Raw genomic sequence first — 8,860 nt, 5'->3', positions numbered from 1 at the left:
CATGCAGCTACATTAATTACAACAACAACATTATTTCTAACACTTGACCCCTAAGTCGATCGCCACCATGCAAGCAGCTAGCTATACTTTATTACACAACAACAACGTTATTTCTAACACTTGACCCACTGCGTCGATCGATGATCGCCGGGCGAACAGTCGCACTCCGGTCGTAATCCGAGGGGATCGTTAATTAAGTTTTCCACTACTTACGGCAAGTCCGGCCGGCGGAGCATGCATGCATGCACCCAGTTGAGCTCGCCAGCCGGTAAAATGTTGAGCTCGCACACGTACGATCGATCGATGTCGCATCCTCGACCGACAAACGGACGACCTCCGTGAAGCGATCGAGTCCATCCTTCACCAATCTCAGCTGGCTGCAGCTCACAGCAGCATCCGCGATCACACACACATTTCCTCTACTGCAGCTCGAAAGCTCAAAAGAAGGCGACGGCAACAATGGCGACGTCGAGGCTGCTCCTAGTGGTCACACGGTGGCGCAGCGGTGGGCTCCGCCTTCTGCAGCGGCCAGCGCCGCAGACGAAGGCGCCGCGGCCGCCGCCGCGTACTGCGGCAGCGTGAGGACGGCCTTAATTGGAGGCGCAGAATATCATCGATCGGCTGGAAGACGGTGCCGGCGAACTGCGCGGGCTACGTCGCCGGCCGGCTACATGACCGGCGACCGCTACGGCCGCGACTCCGACGTGGTGATCAACGAGGGCATCGCCTACGCCGAGAGCCTCAAGCTCTCCGGCAATGGCAAGGAGGTCTGTGTTAGAGATATTGTATTTTTATCCGGTTCGGTTTCCCTTAATTCTATCCCGATTCTGTTTCTATAAGTCGGGTATAGAGATAAGGATATACCGTCCCTATATATACTCGTGTCCGTGATCAATCTAAGTTATCGCGTTGACTTTATATGCTTTCAGTCTGGCTGTTCGAAGTCGACGAGACCGCGCTCTCCACCCTGCCCAGCCAAGCTTGGATGTGGGTACGTATACGGTATACGTCAAACACTAGGTCGATATAAATGCATAAATTTGGAATTAATAAATATAAATGTGCTCCCATCTTGGACTCTTGTTTTATTTATATAATCTATCTATTACATACTAAAAGTCCATTAAACTTCCTATAAACGCTCTTGAGTCATCAAGTGGCATCCTATAAACGCTCTCGAGTCATCAAGTGGCATTCTAATAAAAAAATCCGACCATTGATTTTTATTTAAATTGGTGGACCCATTATTTTAGATCGTTAGATCTATTTGTAAGTAAAAATCATATCCGGAAACTCCCCTCTACAAACAAACAAGCTTACGTAATGTGCAATGTACGTACGTACTTCTATATGTTTCTTTCTTTGTCTTTATGAGAAATTAATTAAAACCAAAATTATTTTCGTAGGCAAAAAGGCCCCACAAATAGACTTTCACCTACTAGGTCTACTAACTCTCCCTCTGTCACTTTATACATCTTACAACAAACACTTTTAAACCGCTACTTGGTGCTATTAAATTAAAGAAATCTATAAAATCATAAAAAAAGAAGTAATCGATTATTGATTTCTACTTAAATTGACGGATACATTGCCATGTGGCATTATTTAATCTCAACGTTGATTTTACTTAAATTGGTGGACCCATTATTTTACACCATTGGATTAGATAAAGCAAAACATCCATCCCTCGACTTTCAATTAAATTGGTGGTCCAACATTATCAACCGTTAGATTAGATTAATTAGGCGCACCTCCAGGGTGAAAACGGTCGGAAACGGTTGGAATCGGTAGCATCTCTTCGGAAACGATGCTCGATCGGTAGGTAACTGACCATATTTATCATTTAAACTACTCAGTGTCGACATTAATACGATGCAGAAATAAATTAGAAAAAACAAAATTTAAAAATAGCTAAAAAGGTATGATCGGAAAAAGTACCCCTTATACAGAAACTACGCTCGGTCGATTGGGAATTTCTGTGACTGTTTTTACCTCCTCATGTAAAACCCCACCTCTCGTCCTCCCACGTACTGGAGTACGTACGTACTCTAATACTTTTTTTAGATTGTTAGTATTTTTAAATAGAAAAACCCAAACCTCTCTCCTCTCCCCACCCCTATGCGACATTCAAATCCATTAAACATCTTATAGATGCTTCTAAACTATTATATGGCATAATTAAAGCAAAGAAAAATCTTTGAATTTTTGAAAAAAATAATCCAACCATTGGTTTTTATTTAAATCTATGGAAATATTATTTTCAATAGATTGACACATTATTTTGAGTCATTAGATCTTTTTCTTTTAAAAAAAAAGGCCAAACCTCCTTGCATCTCTCTTACTCCGTTGCGGCATGCGGTGTTAAACGTCCACCTATAAACACTCTTAAGACGTTATGTTGCTCTCATAGATCAGATAAAATCCTAAAAATTCTGACAAGAAAACAAAACATCCGACCATCGGTTTTGACTTAAACATCCAATACATTATTTTAGATGGTTAGATTGATCATTTAGAAAAACATCCCAAACCTCCCTCTCTCCTTGCCATTATTTTCTCTTTGTTTTCTATCTCCTTAACAATTAAAATTAAAATTAAAATTATCTATATGGGCAAAAAAAACAAATGGACCTCTATCTATTACTTATATCCCGTTAGACATATAGTGACTTTCTACCGACTTAATTAATTTCTCTTAACATGCATACGGGGCTATGTACTTATACAAATTGACCTTGATACTTTTAAAACAATCTTTTTCGGAAATAAATAAATGTTCTTAATAATGATGTTCATATCATCCAACTTACAAATATGATCTATGAAGTCACTAATAAATTAGAGAAAAAGAATTTTAAGTGACATATATAATTTTTTAATCATAAATGTACTCATCTAGCATTATAGACAACAAGTTGAAAATAAAGGTGTGGTCGGTTGAAGATCATACCAATAAGCATGTGGATTGCACCTAGGAATCTTAATAATGATACAACCTTGAGGTGGCCTTAGAAATATATCAAGTCAATTCCATATAAGAATTAAAGGCCATGTCCATTTTTTTTATTTTTCTAGTAAAACATGCTAACATTTTAAATCATGAGTCCTGATGTTGAACAATCTAGAAACATCTCCCTTCATTCCAAAATATAAGGCACAACCACCCTTAACCCAAATACCAAGAAACTATTATTATCACCTCCTAATTTGTATCACCCTAATAAATATAATGCATGCACCCAATAGATTAGAGATCTTGAGGGTGGAGGATTTTAAAAAATAATAATTTAATGGATAAGATGTGCTAATCAATTGCATGTATGCATGCACGCCTTATATTAATTATGGAACATCAGAAAAAAATAGTTGTGCTTTATATTATGGAATGGAGGGAGTATTATTTGTTATAAGACACTTCAGTTTAGTGATAATTCACAAAAAATACTATGACCACTACTTCAATATTTCATGAGATAAAATTTATAGCATATACCTTTACCCTATGCCATAAATGCATTTATATTTTCACCCTAAATTGCAAAGATCAAAGCATTTCAAGGATGATTCATAGAATGGAACTTTGAAAAAAAATAGGGCATGAAATAAATTGAAAACTAAAAAAATGTTGTTGGATTTAAAACCCATTCTAAATAGAAAAAAACATTTTATGAGGACTGTTACAATGAATATATATATATATATATATATATATAACTTAAAATAAAATCAAACAAAAATTGATATTATTGGATTTCTTTTGGGGTATCGAGATATCCTTCTGGGGAGTCAAAATACCCTAAATTTTCTCATAGGAACCACCTTCATTGTTTTGACATAATGCTTTCTCATAATTTCAAAACTGCATGATCTCAAGTAATTTTATTTTAGAATTTATATGTTGCAAGTGTAATTGTAAGAAAATAACTAGCATTCAAAGCACACTAAATAAGCTTAATTTTAGTTTAGAATATAGTAAAAAAATATTTTAATAAAAAGTCAGCCACACATAAATATTCATAATAAAATTCACACACATTATATAATAAGGTGCCCGCGCGTGTGTCTTTCTAGTTAGTTTAATACCCATAATATCATCAACAGTGACCCTTATGGGAAACACCGAAGCCGTGTGATGGTAGAGTTGTGGCTACGTGACTTGATTCAAATCTTAGTGTCCATGAATATATTACACACACGTGAGTGTTCGCGTCTTTTTCGATCCCAACACGAGACTCGCCTAAAGATTTGTGGTGTTAACGGAGTTGCCAACAACCTCGATCTAGACAGCTTGAAATCGATCAAGATAGATTTTGAAGATTAAACTAGCTAGCGGAGGCGATTTAGATATCAAAACTAGCCATGAGGCTGATTTAGATCAATTTGAAGATAATCACCCGTCTCGTGGGTGAACGGAAGGTTTACAGGACAAACCTACAAAAGGATAATTGCAATCTCGCAGCGACGACGGCTGATTTATGGCGCAAATCGATAAAGATGGACTGAACTATGGTAAAGTAAAAACATAGCGGAAAAGTAAAGTAAAAGCATGATTCAATATATTGTAGTGATTGAGAGATTGGGGTATTGGGGATAGGAATCAAACCGACCTTGGCTCTTATAAAGGAGTTGGTCTTGCCTTCTACAAGTACACTCCACATCCAACATAGGGTAGAAACCAATGGAAACCTGAAGCATCTCTTAATCGCACTATGACGGTCTGACGGACCCATCACGCCTGTCAGATCGGCCCACCGACGGTGGTTAGACCGGCTTCGTGGAGGAAACCCGGCGCCTTCCAAATTTTTGTAATATTTCCCTATTTTGACTCTAAGTGTTTAATTTGGATGTAAACAGAGAGTTTGTCTTCACTAAGAATTTAATGGGTCAGTGACTCGTAGCTGGTCTCCGTCATTCTGTCATGGGCGTTTTGGTATAATACATGTACATGCGTAGCAGTGTATGTGTGTGCCTGACTTTCGTATAATAAAAAAAATTAACATAACCCTTTGTACTGCTGGCCAATTTTTTTTCAAATTATCATTTTTCTTTTCAGAGTATAGCCATACGACCACGCGAGCTTCCTCCAGTAAATGGTAGGAGGGAGTGCACTAGAGCTACAGGGAACGCTACGACTCTCTCAATGGCTGCTCTAGGCATCAAGCCAGTATTTCTAACCGATCGCGCAGAGAACCAAAGGGCTATAACCACTCACAACCTCCACTTGCAGGGGCTACTACAGCTAGGAGAAGCCATTGTTCCAGTCGGTTGGACTCCAGACCTCAACTGCTTGTTCAAGACCAGCGAGCAGAAGAAGTTAGTGATCGCTGGCTATGTTATTGTTGGCAACATCGGTGACCAGTGGAGCAACATCCTCGGAGGGCCAGAGGGCTGTCGCATCTTCAAGTACCCTAACCCCATGTACTACGTCGCCTAGCTCGTCTGACAGCGTTATCATTAGCTAGCTAGTTGGCTAGCTAGCTATATCGATGGATCCAAGTTCGCGTGCGTTTGATTTACTCAATCCAATTCTTATGTTGTTTTTTTACCTTTCTCTACTATTATATATATTATGTAAATTGAACGTGTTTCTGCCACTACTTTGATATGTTGTTTATGTTTGAATTGGTTTTTGCGTTGGTATATATATATTTGTATATAATTGTTTTTTTTTCAAATTTTGACCAGCAACAACACGATTAAAGTTGTTTCCATTTAGTCCGATTGGTAAGTCGTGAGTCCATCCATGACTTCGCCTTGTCCGCGTACATGGCTCTGTCGAGCATCCTTTTCCATCCACTAATTACATACGTTGCCATACTATCGAAAAGTTCTATTAAATTACGTTTCCACTTGTCATCTAATTTGTGGCCTCATCTACGACCGGCCAACATTACCATGAGTAACTAGACAATATATGTACATACGACCTGTTACTTTCACTACTACAAAATAGCTTTTTACAAACGGTCAAAATGCATTTTCGCATGCGGTTGGGCGAACCGCATGGAAGAAAAGGACTGCGAAAGCATGACAGCCAGCGCAACCACATGAGAAAATCTGATTTTCACATGCGGGCGCTTAAGCCGACCGCATGCGAAAAGGAAAAAATTAGAAAAAAAATAAAAATTCCAGAAATAAAAAAATACACCGCTACTATAGGTGACCCACCACCGTTCCCGTCCTCCAGTCGCCGCCGCTGTTGTCCTCATCCTCCAGTAGCCCCCGTCGTCCTCATCCTCCTCCCTTCTTGCCACTAGTATGGGGGTGGGGGAGGGCGGCGGCCAGCGGATCTGGGCGGGGGAGGGTAGCGGCCAGTAGATTGGGGTGGGGGAGGGCCGCCGCCGCCGCCCACGCCTGACCCCGCCATGGCCCTTGTGCGTGGCCGCCGCTGGAGTCACACTGAGCCACGTAGGGCAGCGTCGCTCTGTTGATGAAAAACACGAGGCCTGGGAGATCTGCTTAACTCCAGTGCAGGTCCAAAACTCGTCTTTGAGTATGCTAGCGTGCCAGTTGATTTGATCATGCAATCAACAAGAAATAAAGGCAAAGAAACCATGGTTAAATCTATAAATGATAGCCGATCGGCTAGGTGCCGATGACATATCATTTATCTTTGAGCCGATGTCATATATGCATCGATCGGCAAGCATTAATAAATAAAACAGAACTAAATCTACTCGATCGGCTGTAGATATTAACGATATATAATCCTTATATCGATATATACTTAAATCAAGTGATTGGGATAGATCGGTCGCCATGCCAAGACAGTATAAATCACTTAAATCGAAATATATATTAATAATAAGATTATATATGTTCGTAGCATAGCCGATTAGATAGATCTAGCATGTATCGGCTAATACTCCGATACTACTCTACGTTAAGATATTAAAGCAAGCAGAATATACCAAACGAAAGCCTAATACACTCAGATGCAATAAGATCTTGACATAAAGGCAGATTTAACATGTCAATAAAGCATATAAAGCAAATATAGTTAAATCAGGTAAGATTGGCTGAAACTCCGATAGTACCCTAATCGGCAACCAAGAAGCAGGCTAGAGATTGCGATTCTAATCACGACTCATAAGATCAAACAACTGATGCAGCTATAAGTATAAAGAGAAGAACAATATCTAAACAATCAAGCTGTTGGAAGTTTCATAAGGTGGTGGATACCGTATATAATCTAAGCCAACATCGATATTTGACCTAATCGGCTGCCCTCTATCAATAGATGTTAGCCGATTGTAGGTTAGATAGCGATATTGTCAGAGATTATATAAGATATATGATAACTCGATGAATTACATAAACAAGATTAGAGTATCATAAAGATGGAAGCACTAATCCCGAGAACGCAAGTCGTCATAACAAGTATTACCTCTTGTTTTACCTCTTGTTGAAGATCGAAACCGATGCAGCTCAACCCGAAAGCAAGAACTCGTCGAAATAAAACTAAAGCAAAAAGGGTGGCGACGCGCCGAGATTGTATTGAACGTGTGTGTTAATTGATTACATGGGTTTCGGGGTCTATTTATACCCGAGAAATTACAAACAATGTCCATATCGGACATGACTCTTATCTCTAACAAACTCTAAGATATAGTAAGTCTTTACGGCAGACTTTTGCCTAAACATATCTCTAAGGAAATTACATAAAATATCCTAATTAATAGATACAATTGCCTTCTCAGGACTTTATCCATGCATGGCAATCACCTTGAAGCATATCAACTCAACCCAATGACTTATACCAAGTTGTATTGTCGGAATCGGCTATATCAACTTACCTAGTCTGACTCGGACTTAGCCGATTCCAATTGTAGCCGATCCGAACTTCAGCTGATTCCTACTTTGTTTCACCGATGATCCTCATCTTCGATTCCGGTTCGATCCAGTCTTCATCTCTGGCACTAATATTGCAAAATTTGGTCGTTAACACGCTCCTGGCCACCTCAGCGGCACCGCACGCTTCCATCTTCACCTCATCGGTCGCGCCGCGCGCTCTTGGCACTTCCTTGTCGGCCGTCGGCCGCCGCCCTCCTTGTCGGTGAGAGAGAGGGAAAGGAGAGGGAGGAAGAGAAAGAGAGGGAGAGGAGAGAATGAGAGAGTTCTCGGTGAGAGAGCGGAGAGGAAGAGAATGAGAGAGAGGGGAGAGGTGAAGTGGAAAAATTTGAAGTGTTGAGAAGGAAAAGAGACTGAGGAGGGGAGAAAATATCTATGTAAAAGAGAAGGAATATTTTTACATGTGGACCAATTAAGAGGTCCGCGTATGAAAATCTGTTTTTACATACGGCCCATTAAAAGGACCGCATGGGAAAATAGGCTCATATTTGCATGCGGCTCTTTAAGAGGACCGCATGGAAAATAGATTTTTTTCATGCGGGTCTCTTCACTACTACAACATTGATTTTCCTAGACATCCCCCCTTTTGTTTCCACGCGGTCCGTAAGTGGAACCGCACGGAAAAATAAAAAAATGGCGCTGGGTGTCGCCCGCACGGAAAAATCGATTTTCCCATGCGGGCGTCCTAACCCAACCGCATGGGATATTCCTACCTCCTTTCCCTCCCAACCACTTCAAAATTTCCCTATCTCTCTCCTCCTTTTTCCCTTTTTCCCGTACAACCTCAACCACTCCCAACTCCACATCTCTCTCTCTACCTTATCTCTTCTCCTCTTCTCTCCGGCTTCCCACCGGCCTCTAGCTCCTCCCCGGCTGGCTTCCCCTCCTCCTTCCCCCTCCCCTAGGCGAGGCGGTGGCCGGGCGCGGCGGCGGGGCGGATGGCGGCGGCTGGGCGTGGCGGCGGGGCGGATGGCGGCGGCTGGGCGAGGCGGCCGGGCCGACGCCTCAT

General features: G+C 41.0%; 1 pseudogene; it reads left to right on the top strand.

Moving 5' to 3' along the window:
- Nucleotides 1-389: 389 nt before the first annotated feature.
- On the top strand, nt 390-5,434 carry LOC127772492 (acid phosphatase 1-like; annotated as a pseudogene).
- Nucleotides 5,435-8,860: the final 3,426 nt, after the last annotated feature.

Source organism: Oryza glaberrima, chromosome 5 (assembly GCF_000147395.1).
Source record: "Oryza glaberrima chromosome 5, OglaRS2, whole genome shotgun sequence".
NCBI classification, from domain to species: Eukaryota; Viridiplantae; Streptophyta; class Magnoliopsida; order Poales; family Poaceae; genus Oryza; species Oryza glaberrima.
Note: the sequence above shows the minus strand (reverse complement) of the source record. Positions and strands in the feature narration are given on the sequence as shown.